Source organism: Lemur catta, chromosome 23 (assembly GCF_020740605.2).
Source record: "Lemur catta isolate mLemCat1 chromosome 23, mLemCat1.pri, whole genome shotgun sequence".
In the NCBI taxonomy this organism is placed as follows: Eukaryota; Metazoa; Chordata; class Mammalia; order Primates; family Lemuridae; genus Lemur; species Lemur catta.
In genome coordinates this window covers 9,136,936-9,160,423 of record NC_059150.1, presented here as the reverse complement: position 1 = coordinate 9,160,423, position 23,488 = coordinate 9,136,936, and the positions used below count along the sequence as shown (strand labels likewise).

The window sequence follows — 23,488 nt, the reverse complement described above, 5'->3', positions numbered from 1 at the left end:
AGTGTTTGATGTTCAGGCATTCAAACCATTATTGAGCACTTATTAGGGCAAAGGACTATACTTGGAGCAAATGGTTTTATGAAAGAATTCAAAGACATTGGCTTTGCTATTTAAGAAGGTTTGATGTGGTGAAGACACACACGCGGAATAATTGAATGACAAAGTCGGGGCTTCACAAGTTCCGTCTCACATGCTAACCATGGCTATGGTCATCTGGAGTATTATGCTGGAGAGGATGCTGAAGCTCTTTTGGGGCTCAGTTTAAAAGGATGTTGTGGGGGATTAGCAATGAATGCCATGGCCACAACTGGGCATGTGGCCATATTAAATACATGTGGTAGGTATTGCTAATGGCTGATACTAGATAGCAAATGTAATAATAAAAACAACTATTATAGTAATCTAGCAAGAGTTGGTATCAGCGTGGGCTTATGTGGCTAGCACAGAATGCAGAGGAGCTGAAAGCTGAGCTTGGCCTTGAATTATGGGTAGGACTGTAGTGGGGAGGGAAGCCTGTCTCAGAATGCAGGGTATCCAGTAGGAGGCAGTGGATGGTGCAGTGGATGGTACAGTGGAAGAAACCCTGAACCTCGTTCAAAGCCTGGGTCTCCCAGAGCGGAGCCGTGTGGCTTGGACCACTCTATCCCCTAAGGTCTCTAAGTTTTCACGTATAAAATTACAGTGCTTGTCTTGATGTTTTTAAACAGTCTTTCTAATTCTGCAAAACTGTTCATTTGTAGGCTAGATGAGCATTTACAAAATTGTATTTCCTGGAACAATGGTCCCATGAGCTGCTCTGTGACAAGTAAGTTTTACCATCAGATAATTTTGAGAAATTCTAAATTCTACATATTTGTTGATTCCCATTCCTCTCTTCCACTCTTTCTTGAATTAACTCTGATTGGTTCTTAGGGTTGATGTTTGTTTTGATTATAATTGTTATTGTGCTGGTAGTAAAGATGGGAAACGGCAGATTCCATGGACATCTCACAATAAAAGTCAATAGGACATGGTGACTAGTTGCGTGTAGGTAATGAAGGAAAGGGCCGCTGCAAAGATGACGAATGCATCAAACTGGAAAATGGCCAGATAAGCCACGGGAATATTGGTGGAAGGAGAAGTTGGGCCGTGTTGGTGGATGTGGAGCAGAACTGGGGGCAGAACACTATCCTGCAGGCCAGGGGCCTCACAGGTGCAGGAAGAGATGCATCTAGATTACTCACAGCTACAGAAGTTTATTGCAAAGGTGTAAGAAAAGGTCAAGGAGATGGGCTGATTACCTCAGCAGCAGCAGCAGCAACACAATATTAGGATCTAGAGAGACCAGCCTTCTTGATTTGCCCAGGACTAAGAAGTTTCTCAGGACATGAGACTCTCAGTTCAAAAACTGGGAAAGTCCTGCACAAAAAGAGTTGGTTATCCTTAGTGTATCAGTTTTCCTTAGCCTAGGCTGGCTGGCTGGATTCATAATGAAAAATAATATGTTTGTTGCCAGTAATTTTTGCTGAGCTTCTTATGGACAGAGTTCCAGTTAGCCCCCGAATAGGCGGCTGGTCTCCCCTGCACCCAGCATGTGTAGAGGAGTCTTCAGCTTGTCCCACCTTGCCTGGCTCACTCGGCTACAGCTCGAACATTTGGCTCCACCTGTTAATAGAATATGCCGAGTGCAGTGGGCAAAAGCAGAGGGGAACAGTTACCATATTCATGTGACGGGATGAAGGCCTCAGGAATTCCTCCCTCATTCCATCCAATGTAGAGGAAAGATGAGGGGTCTTTCCTCAGGCTGACTGGAAGGGAGGGCGGAATGCTTAGGCGGAGGAGTATTTACAAAATGGAAGAAAAGATTTGCATTTGAGCTAGAAAAAATTCCTGGATATTATTATTATTATTATTTTTTAAATGTCTCGTCAAACTCTATAGGGAATTACTGAGGAAAGACTCAAGAGAGGGATGGAGAGAAAAGAGGAAAGGTAAAGGGGGAGGAGAAAAGGGAAAGAAGGGAGAAAAGGAGAGGAGGGAGAGAGCAAGAGCAAAGTTATGGGGGGAGGAAGAGGGAGAGGGACAGATTTGTCCCAACCCGTCTTTCCCACCCCCACGTAGGACACTGGAACCTTCCATTATTGCAGCTAGAAGAGTAGAGCTTGTGAACAGCTCATACAATTACGGCAACACAAATGGCTCCAGCTTCCCATACTGGACTCTACTGGAAGGTGCTGTAGATTTAGGGACCTGTCACTTAAGACAACTCTTCACCTTCCAAACAACAATGTGCATTGTGCAATGTAAATGTCATTTCACAGAGAGGGAAGTTCACTGGGGGTGTCTGAAGCCCAGGCCAGCCTGACTCTGGAAGAATGTGCCAAGGCGTGGGGAGTTGGGAGACCCAGGTCTTGACTTTTTCTCCTCTGGGCTCCATTGTGTGATCGTGGGCAAGTAGGCTTTGTTCTTCTAATCTTTAAAAGGAATTAAGGACCCACTCTCTTTTTGTTGAAAGAAGCTGAGAAGAAGAGGGCAGATACAGGTCCATTCCAGTCTGCTGTCATGAGTGCAAACCCTCCACAGTCTGTTCAGCCATGAAGACCGTTCCTTCCTTAATGGGTACACAGGATTTCCAGTCTCCTTGGGCTCTCAAAAGTCAACAGGAGCCACTCAGCTGATCCCATGGGTTGTGACTTGATATACCAGCATGTAATAAAAGCCACAAAGGCCTCCCCAGACTCTGAGCACATCAGAGCTCATCCCTGGAGAGACCAGTAAGAGATAAAATGCACTTTAGCTTCCAAATCCCATTGGCCTAAGGCTTATCCACATCCATGAAGGCTGGAACCTTGCATAAGGTGGAGGCAGATGTGGTAGGTTGGCACCTGGGCAGAGTTGCGTGGGAGATGAGATCTGTCTGTCCTCAGCATCTGACCTACATCTGGGAAAGTGAGTGATGACAGCTGCAAGTGATAGTCCTAAGGAGTGTCCGTTAAAATGGATCAAAGCTTTGTGCTAAAGGGGGCCCTAGGAAGTATGGGAGGAATATCTGGGAACAGCCAAGAGGTACAGGAACTGGGATGGGCACTGAGGCAGAGTGCTGTGAGCTGTGTTGCCAGCAACCAGCACTGCACACGCTTGTTAACATCCAACTGTGCTCTGCTGATGGAGAGCTGGGTGATGCATTTGGAAGACAAAGTCAAGTTTACATCTTTCACTGAGTCTGATCCTTTGGACCCACCTACCTGTTGATCTCGAACAGGTCCAAGACTGTAATGAGGCCTAAGCACCATTAGGTGGCGATACACGAATGCCTTTTTTATCTGGTCCTAAAAGAAGAGCCTCTTAGGTTTGTCTCCAAGCTCAGGCTTACAAGCAACCCATCCATGCTGTCTGCATCTGTAGAACAGCTTTGGCACTCGTGAGTGCCAGCTGCATGCAGAGTAGCGGGGTCCTGTGCGCGTGTGCGTGTGCGTGTGCGTGCACAGATGCTCACTGCTGTGCACTTTCACTGCTAGGTCAGTAACTAGCAAATGGGGCATCACGGATGCGCTGGCAGCGGCTGACCACTCGGGGGCCACACTCCGTGAACTGGATTGCCTCTGCCTTCTCTGCTTGATCTTCACTGGTGGAAAAGAATCAGATTTGATTTCCGGGAGCTCTCCATGGCATCCGACTTCAGAACAAGCTCACATTTTCAGAGGTGATGCCGAGTCTCGAGTTTGCGAAGGCCTCCTCTTCCTCCCTTTGTCCTGGATAGACTGGGTTCCTGCACCTCCGCTTCTCTGCCTCTGTGCTGCAGTTCTGTGCGCCCCCCCCCGCCCCGCCCCTGTGCCCTCTCCCCGTCTGCTCCTCTTCCCAGTCTTGCTGACACTGTTCCCAGGTTTTGTGCCTAAGTACAAGACTTGCACCAGCCTCCTGTTACCCCCGTGGCGTGCCCAGTGAAAGGAACAAAACCAGCCTTTCTCTGCTTGTCCAGGTGCATAGCGCTCATCCTAGGGCCAGCTGGAGGAGGGACATATTTTTGTTTATAAGTCAAAACAAAAACAAGGTATTGTTCCAAAGGAAAAGGCCCCCTGGTGAAAGAAACACTTAAAACTGCCAAAGAATTTGTTTCATTCTGTTCTTGGTGGTCACCCTGTCAGGAAATTTCCTTGATCTTCCGTTGGTTACGGAGTCTCAAACTGAGTGCCAAGGGGAAAATGTCACACATATTCCTTGAATTCCTAGTTGAGGAATAGCCCTGGGCCGACCCAGCCTGTAAAACTGAGTCATTGCTCTGCAGGAGATTTTACCCAGTTAGAGATCCACTGGCCACCCCACTCCACAAACACACACAGTGCGGTAGATAACATTCAAGCATGCAACACACTCCAGTGACTGGGCCCGGGTCAGGCACGGCTTCCTGTGTGGGCTGAAAGAACATTCTTTTCTTCCCTGTGTGAAAAGGCATAACAGGATATAAGGGTGAGTGATCTGACAGGAATACTACTGAATCCGCTCCATTTTACACATTCACAAAATTTGAAGCTACTAACAGACAACAATGGTGTACAAATAACTACAGTAGGAAGCAAAACATGGGAAATGAGAGAAGAAACAGCACTCAGTGAAAAATGGGGCTCAGGAAAGGGAACAATTGTAGCCACTTGGGAGTAGAGAATTGTGCACCAGCAAAGGGTCCTTCTGCAAGAAGCTTTGGAGGAGGGATGAATTTTTTTTCAAAGTATTCTTTTTTTTTTTTAAATCTTTATTGAGATCTACTTCAAATACTATAAAATTCACCCATTTAAATCATACAATGCAGTGGTTTTTTAGTATATTCACAGAGGTATGCAACAACTACCACAATGTAAGTTTAGAACATTTTTGTCACCCTAAAAAGAAACCTTGCACTAATGAGCAGCCACCCCGATTCCTCCTCACTCTCCAGCCCTAGGCAACCACTAATCAATTTTCTGTGTCTATAGAATTGCCTATTCTGGACATATTATTGGAATTATGGTCTTCTGTGAGTGGCTTCTTCAATTTAGCATCATGTTTTCAAGGTTCATCCCATGTTGTAGAATGTGTCAGTCCTTCATTTTGTTTTTTTGTTTTTTTGTTTTTTTTGAGACAGGGTCTCACTCTGCCACCTAGCACCTAGCCTATGATGCAGTAGCATCATTAAAGGAGCTCAGGAAATTTCACCCCAATATATGACTCCTTGGTATAAAGAGTATTTTGAACTGTAGGACCCTGGAGATCAACAAAGCATTGGAGGGGGCTTCCTTCTATCTGCATACACTGGACTGATCCAATCCAGAGATCGAAGGGGGCAATTGATTTCCCTTCCTCTCACTGTTACCTCAATATATTGCAACCAGACCTGGCCCAAATCATTTAAAACATAATAACTGTCTCTAAGGTTAATTTAGAAGTCAATCTGTTTCCCCTGTCCATTCATCCTCCCTAGCAACCATTTATTGCCCCTAAACAGAATTATCTATACTCCTCATTCCCCCCCTCCAAAAGACGTGTATAAAAATATCTGAACTCCACTGGGATATTGAGTAGTCATTCTCTGATTCTCCCCATGCACATGGTAAATAAACCTTTCTCTTATTAATCCACTTTAATTGTGAGTTGATCTTTTAGTGAACTTTCGGAGGGGGGGAGGGCAAGTTTCCCCTCGCCCCTACATCATAATAGCTCACAGCAACCTCAAACTCCTGGGCTTGAGTGATCCTCCTGCCTCAGCCTCCTCAGTAGCTGGGACTACAAGTGAGCACCACCACGCCTGGCTAATTTTTCTACATTTTGTAGAGACAGGGTCTCGCTCTTGCTCAGGCTGGTCTTGGACTCCTGGCCTCAAGCCATCCTCCCGCCTTGGTCTCCCAAAGTGCTAGGATTACAGGTGTGAGCCACTGTGCCCAGCCTTATTTCATCTTATGACTGAAAAATAATTCATTGTATAGATATTCCATGTTTGTTTTTCCATTCACCTCTTGATAGACGTTTGGATTGTTTCTACTTTTCAGCTATTATGAATAATGGTGCAATGAACATTCATGTAGGTGTTTTTGTGTGGACATGTTTTCATTTCTCTTGCGTATATACCTGGGAGTGGAATTGCTAAGTCATATATTGTCTCTATGCTCAGCTTTATGAGGAACTGCCACACTGTTTTCCAAAGTGCCTGTACCTATTACATTCCCACTAGCAATGAATAAGGGTTCCAATTTCTCCATATCCTTGTTATTATCTTTTTCGTGACAGACATCCTGGAGGGTGTGAAGTGGTATTTCAATGTGGTTTTGATCTGCATTTCCCTAATGAGTAATGATATTGAGCATCTTTTCATGTGCCTAAGGCTATTTGTATGTTTTTGGAGGGACAAATGTCTTTTCAAATCCTTTGCCCACTTTTTAATTGGGTCATCTTTTTATTATTGAGTGGATGGATGAATATTTGAGAGGCAGAGTGCAGGAGCAAAAGCTTAGATGTGAAACAGCTGGGCACTGTGAAGAATGGAGATTAAAGCAGATTGGATGATTGGATTTAGAATGTAGTACTTGCAAAGGGGATACGAATCTCTATTTGACAGAGGTGGCTGCCAAACTTCTCTAATTATCTATCAATTGCAAATAAAAATGAGATAAAGAACTAGTGTTTATACATAGCATGAGTTCATCAATAGAAGCTGATGTCACTGCTGTTATTGAATGCCTAAAATGGGCTGGTCAGTGCCCTTGTAGTATTACATATGTCAACGGAAAATAACCTAAACTCTGTAAAATAATTTCAAGAGGTTTCCTCTGAGCTGAGTATGTGCCACCATGGTCTGAAGAGCCACGCCCAAGAAGGCTTGAGCAGTGGTCTCACCATGGTTGGGTTACAGTTTGGTTTTATAGATTTCAGAGAGACAGGAATGACGTGTAAAGTCATAAATCAATACATGGGAGGCATATATCCGTTTGGCCTGAAAAGGCAGGAGACCTTGAAGCTGGGCATTACAGGTTATAGATGGGCTTAAAGATCCTTTGATTTGTAATTGGTTAAAGAAATGAAGCTTTGTCTAAAGGCTTGGAAAGTTTTAAGTTAGATAAGGAAGTCTGTTAATCAGAGACAAGCCACTGGATATATACTGGACATATACCCAGACTCCAGTGATCTAAGTAAATTGATGACCTGCAGGTGTGGTATAAGCTGTGTCTTGCATAGCCTTGGGCCTGTTAATGAGTTACAAAGGTTCTCTCCAAGAAGGGAGGGGGGCATGATGAGGCAGGTCTGACCTCCCTTGTCCTAACCCGCAGCTCAGCTTTAGGGTATTTCTGGGGTCCCCTTGGCCAAGAGGGGGTCCATTCAGTCAGCTGGTGGGGGGATTAAAATTTTGTTTTAGTTCACACATATGATCTTATTTAATCCTCCTCACCATTCTGTTAATTTTCACACTTTTCAGGTGGGGAAAGTAATGCTCAGTAAAGTTAAGTATTATAACCTGCCCGAGGTCACCCAGCTAATGAATGGTAAAGGCAAACTTCAAATCCAGGCTTGTCAGCCTCTGAAATGCCAGGGAGCTGCCCCGCGATGCTTGAGAGGTAAAACTAGAAAGGAGAGTTTGGGGAGTTTGTGTATCGTACAGGACCTTGACTGTGTAGACAAAGAGTGTGTGCCTCATCTGGAGGAGCTAGAGAGTGAACAGTTTTGAGCCGGGGAGATCAGAAGGTACATTTTGGAAAGATAAAGCTGGATGGTTGTGTTAGGCAGTTAGTGAGGAAAATGTGGGTTTCCTAGAGACAAAAGTGGGCTCTTTGCCTCCGTGCTGCTTGAGCAATTGCTCCACCTGGAGAGGAAGAACCAGGGTGGGCTCCCCGTCTTGGTGCTGCCTCACCTTACTCCTGCCCTGAGCAATTGTCCCACCTGGGGGCAGGAGGAATACCTCCTACCAATCTGCAAAAGAATGCAGGGAATTCCCTAGCCCATAGGCCAGGCAGCCCAGGTACAATAGGATCTAGAAAGTGACCCGGAGTAACCTAAGGCTCATTATCATTCCATTAACTGTCCATCAAAGTGGTTCCATGGTGACATCTGAACCATGAGGAGGGCCCAATCCGGACAGCGTAAAACAGGACCCCAGACCATAACCAGAGCCTCTTGTCAAGGCTGGGGCCCGTTAGTTGCCTGTGATGAACGTGTCTTGCTCTTGCTCTATAAAGCTGTCTTATTCTTTCTCAATAAACCTCGTTTTCGTGCTTACTTTGCTTTCAGTGTGTCTTGTCATTCCTCGGCCGAGAGCGCACCAAGAACCGAGAACTAGATGGCTGACCTGACAGACCCGACGGTTGGAAAAGAGGAGACCAGGAGCTGAGAGACAGGTTCGGAGGCGATTAATAGTCCAGGAGAAACATGGGGAGGCCGGGACTCGAGCAGGTCACAAGGGAACCCAGAAGGGAGACAGATGCGCAGTGGTGTGCTGGAGCCGGCCAGGGACACCTCACGAGAACTTAGTTGTTAAATTTTCAGGCAATTGTTAAACGTGGCCATTATTATAAATTAAGCTACATAAACTTAAATTTAAAAATTTATATTGAAGACAAAGGTAATGTATACTTAAAAGTCACTACTTCCTAATTATTTGGCTGCATTTTACTATTATCTATGTTCTTGAGGTTGTTTGCATCTGTTTTTTCCTGTGGTTATGGAAGTACTGTACGGTGGGGCACTGCGGCACCTCTCTTCCTGAGGTTTAATGGCACCATGTTAGTACCTTGAAACTGGCCATGGTTGGGGATTTATAGCACAAGAATCAGCCACTTTCATAAATCAGGGCATTTCTTTTGGGGGAGAAGGGAGGGTGCGGAGGCAGAGTATGTAGAACCGATGGTTCCACAGATATTACGCAAAGGGAGACAAAGCTGTGGCGTGAGGGTTTCCTTCTGGTCCGTGACATGCCTGGAAGGGGTGGGTGACTAGCACTCGGAGCAAAGGGACAGGGCATGCTTCCTCAAGGAGGCAGGTCTGTTTCAGGGTTTGCGAGAGGAGACGTAGATCCCGGGAGGGCGGTGGACACTGGGTGCCCATGTTTAGTCTACGGGAATTTAATCTGGTCACCTGATTTCCTCAGCCCTGGGATGAAGGGCGGGACTTTGCAGGCCAGAGACTGTGTTTTATCCACATCTGAGTGCTCAGCTCAGAGAGGGTCTGATGGGTGCTGAGCAAATTTGAATTGAATTCTTTCTTTCTGAGAGTCAAATGAATACCAGCCCTCTCCATCGTTCCTGCACAGTTAAAACTAAAATCAACATAGTCAGGGTCTCTGGGGACGGCACATGTAGTGAGAATCCAACGCCTTCTTGTAACTAGCTCTCTGATCTTGGACAAGTTCCCTACTTGCGCTAAGCCTCAGTCTCCTCGTTTGTTAAATTTGAATATTGGACTAAGAGATTTTCCAACTCAAGTTCCAGGAGCCTTTGCCCTTCACGCCACGTCTCCTTGCTGTCTGCTCAATCGCTGGGCGGGCTTGCCAGAGTTCCAGGGGCTCTGCTCCCAAGACAGTAATTTATGAAGCAATCATTCACCTGGTCATCATCCATCAGGTGGGGAAGGAGGGCCTGTGTCCCGTCAGCCCGTGTGAAGGCGACACAGAAGGGCTCCATCAGATGAAAGGGGACAGATGGATGGCGGGCTTCCCGGTGTCAGGGAAATATTGATTCAGGCAAATATATGATCTATCACATGAATATCTCCGCGGCTGTTGCAAATAGAGACACTGCGGTGCAGGGAGTGTTTTCCACACGATGAAGGATGGCTTCTGGGTGCCGCATCATTGCAATGAGAAGTGATGTGTAGGGCCCCAGACTCACTCCTCGAGTCATGCATTATGGAAGCACTGATGCTCTCTCATCCCCACAGGTAAGTGGAGAAATGCGCAATTACGGTGCTGGTAAAATCAGAGGAAGAGAGATGATGGCAGCTTCTCTGGGGGTCCAGAGTTGCCTGGGAGCAGGCAGGGTGCACGGCTGCTAATTGGGACTTCCCAGAAGCTGCCTGCTGGAGGAGTTGTTGGGGAGCTGCCGACTCCCTGGACTGTCTGTCTTGTCCCAGAGTCAATGAGTGCACAGGAGCCTTTATCGGGTCTCAGTTGTTTGAGTTATTGTGATCACAGATGAATGTGCCTTTGTCACAGGTGTCATGACTTTACACTTAGGCGGCACTGTCTACTGCTGTCTGTGTTGGCAGGGGCACCTAACCGCACCCCACTTTACTGATGCAGGAACTGGACTCAGAGCTTTTGTGGCTCACTGAGGCTGCTCTGCTGTCTGTCAAAAGAGCCAAGACCAGAACTGAGGCTTCCCAAATAGTCTGTGGATGACTCTACCATGCATTGGCTTTTGAAGCAACTACAGAGAAAGCTCAGCTCAGAAGACCCCTCTACTCGATTTAGAAATCTCAAATGCTGTACTGCGTCCAGACTAGTGTTAAAGTAAGAGGCAGAGGTTTGCTAGCCTTCCTATTATACTAAGGGCTTGAAGAAGGCTGCACCTGGACTCTAGTCTCAGCTGTGCTGTGTATCCCAAATACTTAACATTTCGAAGCCTCGGCTACTACACCTATAAAATGGAGATGAGGTCATTTGATATGGATTAATCGAGCATCTATTATGTGCCAGGTACTATGATAGATGCTGATAATGACAGTGTCTACCTCATAGGTATTTTGGCAAAAATTAAATGATGTGAAGGCAAGTAAACTGCTAAGCAAAGTACCTGGGTAATGATAACCATTCAGCTGGTGTTGGCAATTAAAATGAGTAAAGTTCCTCTATATGTCCTCATTTCTTCCCTTTACAAATATTTATTTAAAGATCCAGTATCATCTGAGGCCTCAGGAATGAAGTTCTTGAAATGGGGAGAATAATACCCACCTTACAGGCTTATGTGGGGTGTTGAGATTATTTATGTAAATATCTAGCTCAGTACCTAGAATATGATTAGCATTCAATTAATGATGCTGGTTATCATTATTAGATTAATATTGCACAGATAAACAGATACTTCAGTATAATGTGAATGTTCTAGATATCTAGAATGCAATTGGCACTTAATAAGTGATGCCTTCATTATTGTTAGATAAACAGATACTTTTAATACAATGTAAATATACCAAGGGAACAAAAGCAAAGGGTCCACAAAGGGGCAAGTTCACAGAGCTGGTCCTTGACAAATATGTTGAAATTGCTCTGGAAAAAAAGCAAGAGCTGTCACAGCAGAGGAAACAGAATTTACAAAGGCTAGAATGGTTAAGGAGAGGAGCCAAGTCTGCATGGCTGGAGGACAGGCAGAGTTGGTGCAGCAAGGTGAGGCTGGAGAGACGGGCAAAGCATAGAAGACCGGACAAGACACTAAGGAGTTTGTTTTATAGAAATCGGCACTGGGGAGTCATTGCAGATCTACGAGGGTACATCCTGGGATGATCACCTGCAGCAGGCTGCTTTCTCTGGACCCTCCCTTCACACCACTTCTTTCATCCAGCTAAATGCTCAGCCATTAGCATTAAGAATTGTCCCTGCCATTGGGGTGCTGACCTGGGGTGAGCCATGTCCATCACACCCTGTCTCGCTGGGAGCACTGCTGAAGGTCTGAATTCACCTCCAAAAGCAGAAGGAAGAAAGACTCCCAGCCAGGCTGTCTGACCTCCACTTCACAGAGCTCAGTTTGTGAAGTGTGCAGCTTCCAGAGACATCGAGGCTGAGAGAGGACCCTGGGGTTGATGGCAAGAGCTTGGTAGGGGAGATCCTACCAACCAGTCTCCCTGGGGTGGGAAAATCAAAGCAGGTGTGAGCAAAAACTCCCCTGCAGGCCTCCAGAGTTAGGGAAGTTTCAGATCCTTACTGTTTTTCCTCTTTCTCTCTCATCTCCTTTGTGTGCTGGGGCATTTCCTGAGGGCCGCCTTTCTGTTCTAGTTAATAATGAACCGTTTTCCAGTTACCCCTTTGAGATTTTGGCACTGTTATTAACGCGTCAACAGGTTTCCCCTCCGTTTTAATTACTCCTGCTCAGCAGCAGATGGTGGAACAGGGGCGCAACTGGTTTTTAAATTGTGTATCCTGTTCAGGAGTGCCTGCTTCCTCCTTCCTAGTGACCTCTGTGAGTCAAAGTCACATTGTCGGTGTGGCACCAGTGCTGAGCCCGGTTCTCTCCCTCAGCGTACAGAAAATTCCACTTCTGGGGCAGGGAGCTCCTTTCCTTTGTTGCTTCTGGAAGGGTTTGAAGGGATGTCAGACTTTCTACTCCAAAGCAAGACTGTACTTATGGAGCAGAGAATCCAGGCCCTGCCCTTGATGGAACTGCTTTGTCTCCTCTTAGGAATGAATCTCCTTGGTAAAATGTCAAAAGGAGATGAAATCTACTATAACTATATCAGCCCTCTCATACTGTGCTGGAACTTCCAGAGTTCCAGGTGCTCCATGGGGACCCAGAGCCTCAGAGCCCAGCCGGTTCCCTGGGAGGAGCAAGGCCCTTCCTGGCCTTCCCCTGACCACAGGAGACGTGGGAGCCACCTTTCTAGGACAATCCTACCGGCAAAGGCACTTAAACCTTAGTTAGTGGTCACCCACTCAGACTAATTATTTTCCCCTTTAAACAAAGTTTTCAGGACACAATGCTTTAATCTAAAGAGTGTTCTTGTGGTGGAGGAGAGCCTGTCAGGGCAGACGGGACTCTGGGACTCTCGAACTACAGTTACTGTGCAGGTAGCTGCCTTAGTCTCTGCTGCATCCGCCTGGCCAGCTTTTCTCTGGCTTTTCTGAGACTCATCACAGGGATGGTGGGGATGTGGCTAAAGAAAGGGGAGGCTCACTTCTAGGATCCCTTTAGTCAGGACCCTGGAATTAGTATCTTGTTGTCCCTGTCTGGAGCTGCCACCTCTTCTTTCGTGTAGGTTGCACTGACTCCCCAACGAGGCCATCAGCTCCTGGGCGTCAGGTACCTGTACTTATGGTTTGTGTGCGTGATGCTGATAGGTAATCTCTGTACAAAGTCAGACGGTCATTATTTTGACAGTCATTATTTTGTCTAATAGTTTCAACACCCCGTGAGCTTTTACAGATGAGGAGAGAGAAAGGTTGAAATGCACTGGCCCAGGGTCACCAGCGAGTGGAAACAGAACCAGGCTTTGAACCGGATTTGACAAAGGCAGTGATCTTTCCACCTCCTGATACCACACAGCATAAGCACCAGGTCTCCTGACTTCCAGTCTGGGCCTCTGGGCTACATGTTTACTCAAGCGAGTCCATGTCACAGATTCTCACTCCTGAACGTGGTAGCTTCATTTGTTTCCCCACCAGTGCTGATCATGGTGAAAGGGCAGAGGTGAGTGTGCAAGGATTGCTCATGGAGTGGCTGAGTCTCTACATGCAGCGGCATGGGCTTGCAGTCCGATTGCCTCGATTTACCTCACTTAAATAATATGATTTTATTTTGCAGCAAAGATATACATGCATTCACACCGTAGCAATCTTTTTCAAAAAGGGTTCCACATTTGGACAACAAGATTATAGAATGTGGTTTGAATGACATCTTCTCAGTTCGCCCAAGGATAGTCTATAACTCGTACTTGTCTACATGATTGGGAGAGCAATTAATTCGTTATAGACAATGGATGCTTCAGTACAGCAGTTCTCAAAACGTGGTGCTTGGATCCCCAGATGTCCCCAAGACTCTTTCAGGAGATCTGTGAGGTCAAAACATTTTTCACACTAACACTAAGACATTATTTCCTGTTTCACTGTGTTGACATTTGTACCGATCGTGTGAAAGTCGTGGTGTGGGAAACTGCTGGCACCTCGGTGTGAATCGGGCACAGGCACCAAACTGTTCTCAGAATCATTCTATTTTTCATCACCACGTATTTGCTGTAAATAAAAAAAGGTTAGATTTCTCTTGAGAATTCCTTCATTAGGTTTTAAAAACACTTAATGTGACAAAGTAAGAAGTATCCGTAAAGCCCTTCTGTGTGTACACCAAAGTACCATGAACATCCCGAGGAAAAGCAGTTGTGTGATTCTTTGAGTTGGGGGCTGAACTAGCAGCCTTTTCTATTGAAAACCATTTGTGCTTGAAAGAATGACTGATAGAAAAACTATCATTATTCTGACTCGGGTATTCGGCAGACATTTTCTAAAAGATGCATGAAATGGGCAAGTCATTTAAAGGAAAACAACTGACAATATTCTTGCCTATGATAAAATGAGCTTTCAAGTGAAAATTGGAATTTTGGAAAACTTTTATCTACTGCTATGAGCTTGACAACTCCCCCATTCTTAAAAGATTTTTTCCAATGAGATGCTTGGTGATATTATTGTTTATGATATTTTTGATATTCTATAATCAAATCTGTCAACATTTGGAAGATCTGCATAATTCGGTGAGCCAATACTTTCCAAATGACCGATGCATGCTGTTACAAGATAAGCATGGATAAAAGAACGCTTCAAAGTACAAGATAGATCAGTAGATCTTAGTGTAACAGAGTACATAGAGTTCATCGATGTGATTTCTGATTCCACGTTACCACTAACCTTTGAGGAAAAGTATTGTTTATTGTATTGTGCTGTAGAATCAAAGAATATTCACAATCATTGAAAAGGGCTATTGAAATTCTTCTCCCTTTGTGTGGCTAGGTTTGCTTCATTACTTCGACAAGACAAAGATTGCACAAAAACATAGATATAAAGATGAGGTCAGATGATGGCTGGCTAGAATGCCCTGGTGCCATGCCCCTCACAAAGACAACCAGAACAATAGATGAACAACTACATTTTAATGAAAATAACTAAGGGAGAGCACCAGGGCGCATCAGGAGTAACAAAAACCCTGATGCACAGAAACTGGGGATGGCCACATGGAGAACAGGAGGAAATACTGAGCCTCCAGCACCCCGTTTCCCAACTGGTGTGGCTGGGCACCCCTGCCAACACAGACAGCAGTAGACAGTGCCACATATGTGTCAAGTCATGACACCTGTGATAAAGCCAGATTCATCTGTGATCATAATAACTCACACAACTGAGATCTGATAAAGCCTCCGTGTCTTACTTTCATCATAACTTGAGGGAGTTAGGCAAGTTGGTATTTTTCAAAGTGAGACCCATAAAACCATTTGCTTCGGAATCAGAACCACTGGGTTAGCAAATAATGCAACTCTCCAGGCCCACCCCAGCCCCACAGAGTCAGAATCTCTCAGAGTGACATTTAGGAATCTATGTTTCAATCAGTTCCTTGGATGATTGCTGTTATCCACTGCCTGCCCTGCCGTTGTGGAAATCTACCAAATGGACTTGAGTACCAGTTAGATTATCAGCAGGAACTTACCACCAGGGCCTGAGGGATCCTGGGACAAGTGATGAAACAGCATGTGGAGTCTTATGAATTTTCCATCACGTAGGTGAGAGTTAAGATGTTCTTCCTTAGCTCACACCAGGAAATCCAGAGATGTGGAATGAAGGTACTTCTTTCTTATGCTTGCGGGAGGTCAGTGAAACATTAATCCTATCCTTTCGAAAATTTCAGAACAAAAAAAGAATTTTGAACAGTGTGGACTAGAAGTAGAATGCTCGCATGTTACAGAAGATAAGCCTTATTTACTAACGGGCATCCCGAGTGAGTGTTCGAGTTTCTAATGCAACCAAAAATCTAGCAGAGCCTAGCTCTTTATAGAGGAAGGCACGTTAGCTTTCAGGTTCATAAACTTTAAATCCATTGGTAGGTTTTGTAAAATAACTGTCCTTGGAGCTCTGGGAGTCATTTGAAGGCAGAGAAAATTCTCTGCTTTGAATTTCTTTAGGGCTCCTCTTACGAAGAGGTCAAAGTATCTGATGTACTGTTTCACATCTCCCCAGCGGACCTGGGGCGGGAGGGTTGTTAGCCAAGCTTGGAGGTGGGCTGAGGGAGGCTCAGAGAGGCTGGACCACCTGACCGAGGGCACGTGGTAGTGAGTGGAGATCAAAGCCAGCTCCACCGCCTCGCCGTTGAGGGCCTTCTTTGTAAGACAGGATTAATGTCACAGGGCGCTCAAGCCAAGTGCTCTTTTAGCCAATTTATACCATTCTCTTTGTCTTTTATTGAGCTTCTGTCTGGAGCTCAGCAGTTGGCCTTTTCCCTAGCTCAGTTTTTTTATTTTTTATTTTTATTTTTTTCTGCTTCTTTTAGAACCACAGTAACCAGGTGAGAGTGGAGGAAGTGGGATAATCAGGGAAGAGCCCATCACAATGGGCACAGGCGTCTGTATCTCCTTCCTGAGCCCTTGTCCCTGCCCTGGCCTAAGCCTGTGAGCTTGGCCTGAGAGCTGGCCACACTGCCTGTCACTCAGGTGACCCTCTGAGGCTGCAGAAACGGAAGTATTTTTCTCTCTCTCTCTTTCACTGAGTGAAGGTGGCTTAATGACTGATATGCTATCAATCCAGAGAGTGCTGGGTCACAGACTCTAGCAAGTGTTAGGCGCTTGCCTCAAAGCAAAAGATCATGCTGATCAACATTAACTAACTCATTAATTAATTCATTAGCTTCCTTGCCCGGCATTGCATGGGGAACTCCTACGCGGCAGGTGTTTTCCTGAGCACTAGACTTTCAAAGATGAGCAAGGTGTGGGTTCTGCTGTGAAGATAACTGATCAAAAATAAAATCAATGACCCTGATGCACTCTGGAAAGTGGTATCATGGGCATATACCTGGAAGGACATAGAAACATACACCTTCTCCTACCTGGTGGGGATGGATAGGTTGGTAAATGACATTCTTCACACATCCTTGAGAATATGTCATGTAAGATTTGTGGCAGGGGTGGGGTGAAAGACAGGGAGAGAAGGACAAGCATCTCTGTGGACAGGCCTTGGGCTCACTCCCTTACTGGGTTCCCAATGGGGCTGAGGAACATGGCAGACCAATCCCACTGCACAAGGAGGTGGGTCGGCAAGTTCAGTGTGAGGGGCTCCTCCCCACGGAGAAGATTGCTGGACTGAGCAAAACTGTCCATACTGCAGAAGTGGATCCTCACGTCACCTACCATTGCCGTCCCACGGGTCCTTGGTCAGAGTAGAGGTCCTGAGTGAATCTGAGCGCCAGTTCCCCTGAATCCACTGGAAAGCCCATCTGGCCAGCCCAGGGGAGGACTATGGGCTGGATCTGGTTGGTCAAGATCACTTCTGCAGACACATTCTCTGGGCTGACAACATCTCCCACCACATAAAACTGTCTTCTTCCACTTTACTCTTTTACTTTCTTTTACCAACACAAACACATCCTGCATGGCCCAGGACTGTCCCAGTTTTAAAACTGAAAGTCTTTTGTCCCAGGAACCCCTCAGTCCAGGGAAGGCTGGGACGGTTGGACATTCTGTGGTCCCTCCCTTCTTCCTCCATGCTTCTTTGCACACAGCGTCTTCCCTTTCTTTGTTCCTTGCTGCCACCATAGGTTTTGTGGTCCTTGTAGGGCAGGTGATGCGTCACCCCTTTGCAGTGCCTGCCTAAGCCACCTGCCATGCTGGGGGAATGCCTGCTTACACCTCTCTGTTATTCTAAAGATCTCCTTTCTTTTTTTTAAATTTATGTAAATGTATGGGGTACAAGTGTAATTTTGTTACGTTGATATATTGCATAGTGGTGAAGTCAGGGCTTTTCCTGTATCCATCGCTACAGTAATGTACAATGTACCCACTAAGCAATTTCTCATCAGCCGCCCCTCCCACCACCAACCCTTCCCAGTCTGCCTTGTCTATCAAAAAACCGTGGTTAGATGGCAATGCCTTAACTGTGTGTGTGTTGCCAAGCCCGAGGGGCTCTTCCAGCCTTGTCAAGCGGTGCTAACCTTCTTTCCTTTCACGCAACACTAAAGATCTCTTTTCTGTGGAGAATGCCTCTGCCTTCTTGGGGCAGATTTGACAAAGGGCGGATTCTATTTGGCAAACTGTGACTTGGGGTGAGTTGAACTCTAATCTGTTTTCTCTCTCTTTCCCTCCCTCTGTCCCTCTCTCTCCTCTGCTGTGTTTATGTGGTTCCACAGAGTGGGTGTGACTGCCTTGCTTTGCCACCACTATGTGCGAGTGCCTTAGCGGGACAGAGTGCCAGGCTGGCCCAGAGGCACCCAGCTTTCCTGCGTCTACACCCTGGCCCAGCTGCTCTGCACAGGGATGATTTCTTTAGCAAGACACACTGCTAGTGCCATAGCAGCTTCCTAGGGCTGCCATAACAAAGTATCACAAACTGTGTTGCTTAAAAACAACAGAAATTTATTCTCAGTTCTGGAGGCTGGAAGTCCAAAATCAAGGTGTCGGCAGAGCCACGCTTGCCCTGAGACTCTCGGTAGAGGTTTTCCTTGTCTCTTCCTGGCTTCTGGTAGTGACTAGTAGTCCTTGGTGTCCCTGGGCTTCAATCTCTGTCTCTATCATCATGTGACATTCTCCCTGTGTCTCTGACTCTGTGACTCTTCTCTCTTTTAAGGACACCAGTCATATTGGATGAAGGGCCCACCCCACTCCGACATGACCTCATCTTAACTAATGACATCTGCAACGACCCTATTTCCAAATAAGGTCATGCCCTGAGATGCTGTAAGGTAGGACTTCAACATATCTTTTTGGGGACACAGTTCAACCTATAACAGCAAGCAAATGGGAAAGGATGGGAAGGGGCCGCTTCCTCTACAAGGTGGCTGTGTGTGCAGAGGGCCCTGAGGCTCCCTGCGTCTCCCCTCAGGCCACCAACTGGCCTTCTGGGAAGCTCATGTTCTGTTCCTGCCTTTTTTTTTCTTTTTGTTTTTTGCCTTCTTATATCGGGTCCTGTCCTTCTCCCGTTTTCATTCCCCAACTCCTTTCACGCCGCTGCTCCCAGCCCCTGCTATACCCTCCTCCAGGGAAGCTCTTTGCTTCCAGAGCTCTGGGACTTACACCGGCCTTTCTCTCAGCTTGGCCCACTCCCTTGGGGTCACTCCCTTTTACACTGAACCCTACAGTCCACAGAAGGGCTGGAGGAGGCAGTGATAGGGCCAGGGCGAATCCACATAAAGTATCACCAAATTATGAAGATTTCACCTGTTTATTCCTTTGATTGCTTTTTCATATTGTGTCCTACATGATTTCATTTAGAAAGAAATTCTGCAAAAAAAGTATGAAAATTGTAGTTCTAGGATACATAGTGAGAACAGGACTCTGGCCGTCAGGGGTCTGGGCAGCAACCTGGGGAGTCACTGTTGAAGAGCTGGGTGAGCATTCGGTGTTAGCACTGGCTCCAGACCTCGGAAGTCACCCCCTTCTAGTCATTTGCACGCTTGTGAACTGTAGGGAAAGAAAGACTTCCGCTCTATTCTCTAGATCCAATAGCTCGGTCTATGAAGTAAACTGACAGCAGGCAGATTAACAGGAGAACAGGCATACAAATTGATTAACTTTTAGGCCAGGCTCAGTGGCTCATGCCTGTAATCCTAGCACTCTGGAGGCCGGGACGGGAGGATCACTTGAGCTCAGGAGTTCAAGACCAGCCCGAGCAAGAGTGAGACCTTGTCTCTACTAAAAATAGAAAAATTAGCTGGGTGTGGTGGTGTGGACCTATAGTCCCAGCTACTGGGGAGGCTGAGGCAAGAGGATGGCTTGAGCCCAGGAGTTTGAGATTGCTGTGAGCTAGGCTGACGCCATGGCACTCTACTCAGGGCAACAGAGTGAGAGTCTGTCTCAAAACAAACAAACAAACAAAAACTTTTTAATACTACCTGCACAGGGGCATTACAGGGGTAAAAATAGCAAATATCCAAAAATGTGGTAGATTTGAGAACTGTATACCATCTTAGTAGGGGAAGGAGTGGGGGAGGTCGGACACCTAGGGGAGAGCAAATAATTTCTAGGGAAGATGAATGGGGCTTTAGAAGAATAGATGGGAGATATCACAGTTTGTGACAAAGTTTTTCTGGGTGTGGTTGGACTTCTACAGATGCTCCTCAGCTTAAAATAGGGCTAAGTCCTGATAAACCCATCACAGGCTGAAAATATCATAGGTTGAAATGCATTTAATGCACCTCACCTGCTGAACCTCCCAGCCTGTCTTAAACATGCTCAGAACACTTCCATTAGCCTACAGTTGGGCAAAATCATCTAACAAACGGAGAGCCAATTTTATAATAAAGTGTTGAATATTCCATGTAATTTGCTGAGTACTGCACTGAAAGTGAAAAAACAGAATGGTTGTACGAATACTCAAAGTATGGTTTCCACCGAATGAGCATTACTTTCACACCATCGTAAAGTGGAAGAATCGTGAGTTGAACCATCCTGAGCCAAGGATCTTCTGTAGGCTCCTCTCCTGTGATGAGTCAATCTTCCCTGGTTGATGAAACTGTCATCCAAGAAATTTATGACAATTGAGTTCCTTTTGAAGGATCTGTCTTTAGACAGATAAGGAGAGTTCGGAAAAAGCCTCTCCCTGCATTTGCTATTTTTCAAGTGCCTTCAGCGTGAAATAATCAGAATACTAAAGCGACACAATTTGGGGTGGAGTGTTCTGAACTCTGTCACAGTCATATTTTGGGGTGGCATATTTTGGTCTCTGACACAAATGTGTGGAATCCCACTCCACACCCCTCCCCCCTTTAAAGCTAAGCAGTTGCCCAACATGGAAAATGAAGGCACTTGGCAGCCATTCTAATGGCAGGGGCCAGAGTCCTGCCTCTTCCCCTTTCCCTTGGGCCATTGCTCAAGTTGGAAGGGACTCATTACATTTTGAAAACCTCCAAGTCCTGATGCAACCCACAAGTTGTAGATGAAGCCAGGGCCCAGATAGGAGGAGTGGTTTGCCCAAGGCCTCACAGTGATTATTGGCAGAGCCTGATGTCGAGGAGAACTTTCTCATGCTGAGCGCAGAGCTCAGGCCTCCAGCCAAGGGCAGAACAGGCCTCCTCTTGCTCTGACATCTGTCATTCCTACCCCTCAGCTGGGAATTTTATCCTTTTGCTGCTCCACCCACCCCACTCTTACTAATCCTCCCAGGGTAAGCCCAAGCATTGCCTCCTTTGTGGAGTCTTATTCAATGCCAACTTAACCTTTTCCATGTTCCCACAGCCCTTTGTCGTTCATATGAGGGCAGTTCTCACATTCTGTGACATGGACTTGTTTGTGGGTCAGTCACTGCCACTTCGTACTCCCTGATAACCTGCCTCATCCTAAAAAGATTTCAGACAGACGTTTCCCTTGCTGTTCTGGGGGTTCAACAGTGTAGGTCCTGCACCTAGTCCAGTATCAGCACATAGTAGGTGCTTAGTCATTATTTTTAGAACAAAAGAGTGCATGAAGCTTGGTAGAAGCAGCTAGGTAGAAATCAGCTTAGATATCTAAGCAAGTGTGTCCAAACCTTGACAGATGCTACATGAAAGCATCTGGAAATTGTGTTAAAATTTAGATTTTGATTCAGGAAGTATAGGTTAGGGCTCACGTTTCTGCATTTAACAAGCATCCATTGGATACAGATGCTGCTGGTACTCAGACCACATTTTTGAGTAACATAGGAGGGAAGGTCGCAGCATGTTCGATTAGCCATACTGGCAAGGGCAGGAGAGCAGGGATAGGGTGGGGGTTGTTTTAGGGGGTTCAGGTCACACCCAGAAGGAATGTAAACAGTGGGGATTCTGAATGAGCCACAAAGAAATGCCTGCAGCTTGGGATTCCTGCCTGCCTGGGGTACAGCCAGAAGTGTACTTTCAGTCTTGTTTACCTTGTAAAACTCAAAGCCATCTGAAGTTCTGTCACCATTCAGCATACCCAGGCCTGTAGAAGGGAAGATAGACCCGGAATCTTTCAGCAATATTTCCCTACATTTAGGCAAGAATACACATTTTACAAAGTGTTACCATATACTATTTCAGTCGATTGTTAGAGGGAGAGGTGTGATGTCCCATTGTAAGATGACAAAACAGAGACAAAACAGAGACACAAGACTTGCCCAAGGTAACTCAAATCACAAGCATTGAAGAAATGGATACAATAATTAGATTTTCATCACATTTATATAGCACTTTCTCTATCTTAACCTCCTTAGTACCTCACTGCTATAACTTGTTTTATTTTATTTTTTATTTTTGAGATGGTGTCTCACTCAGTTGCCAAGGGCTGTAGTGCAGTGTCTTGATCATAGCTCACTGGAACCTTGAACTCCTAGGCTCAAGCAATCCTCCTGCCTCAGCCTCCAGAGTAACTAGGACTACAGGTGTGTGCCACCAGGCTTGGCTATTTTTTTTTAAAAATCTGTTTTGTAGAGATGGGTCCCACTATATTGTCCAGGCTGATCTTGAACTCCTGGCCTCAAGTGATCCTCCTGCCTCAGCCTCCCAAAGTGCTGGGATTATAGGCATGAGCCACCACATGCAGCCTGCTATAGCTTGTTTTAATAATCACCTTCCAGGAAAATTGGGATATTGCCTGAGTTGTTTGCTATCAAACGTTTAATATCTAGCATGGTGTCTTGCACTTATAAGTAGCACTCCAGGAATATTGCTTAAATAAATGAATATAGAGTTTGACCACTAGAGGATTTACACTTAGACATTCCATCAAGATTATGGGCTGTGTTCAGCTGGTTGCATTATGGCACTAATGAGGGGAAGGGGAAGATTCCCCTCCACCCTTGGAAGATTCACTGAAAAAATCAACTCCCAATAAGGCAGGTTAATAAGAGAGAAGACATACAAATTTTATTGTTGCCATGCACAAGGGGAGACTCACAGAGTGATTCCCAAATACTTATATACCCTCACTTGAGAGGGGAAGGGGGAGATGGGGAATATAGGTAATTCTGTTGAGGGGCAATAAATGATTACTAAGGAGGATGAGCAGATGCTTGGGAGAATGACTGGGTAGGGTGAACAGAGATTGACTTGTAAATGCTTCTCTTTGGAAATTAAATGAACCTACGAGACAGGTATTATTTTTTTAAAGGGTTGGGCCAGGTCTGGCTTGCATTCTTGATCTTCTCTCCTACAATAGATACGAAGATAACAGGGAGGGGAAAGAAAGACAATTGTTCTTCTTGATGAGTTCACCTGGTCTTTATGGAGATAGAGGGAAGGTCCCTTCCAATGCCTCATGACCTCTAAGGACCTTTAATTCAAAATACTCTGTATATCCAGGAGTCATAATTTGGGGTGAAATTTCCTGCACTCCTTCAAGGTCGAGACTGTAGGTTTCCATTTCCTAAATGAGTGGCACAGCTTTGTCCTGTCTCCCACTCATACTTCTCAACATGCTCAGGAGGTTGGGTGAGAATGTGGCTATGTGTGCTCGGAATGGCACTTGGCAATGGCATCTTCATCCATGGAGATGATGACTCATGTCATAGGCATCCTGCTGTTTCACCCCTTATTAGTGATGCTGTAGATCAATCCCATTCTCTACTCTATGGTGAAGAAGAGCCATCTCTCAACTGTACAACGATTGACAGAGCCTTGTCCACAGGAAAAGTTAGGGAGGGAAAGTAGAGTTTATTCGCAATTCAAAG

The 23,488-nt window shown here is 45.8% G+C and overlaps 1 long non-coding RNA gene and 1 pseudogene across 1 annotated transcript in view; one reads left to right on the top strand and one right to left on the bottom strand.

The window, feature by feature from the left end:
* LOC123626829 overlaps positions 1–22,144 on the top strand; it is a 34,991-nt gene extending 12,847 nt beyond the window's left edge. Inside the window, exons 3-6 of the long non-coding RNA XR_006731033.1 lie at positions 741–805; positions 8,230–8,336; positions 18,455–18,569; positions 22,079–22,144. This is a non-coding gene — a long non-coding RNA (uncharacterized LOC123626829). The remainder of the gene's footprint in view (positions 1–740; positions 806–8,229; positions 8,337–18,454; positions 18,570–22,078) is intronic.
* Positions 17,735–17,844, bottom strand: LOC123627183 (annotated as a pseudogene).
* Positions 22,145–23,488: the final 1,344 nt, after the last annotated feature.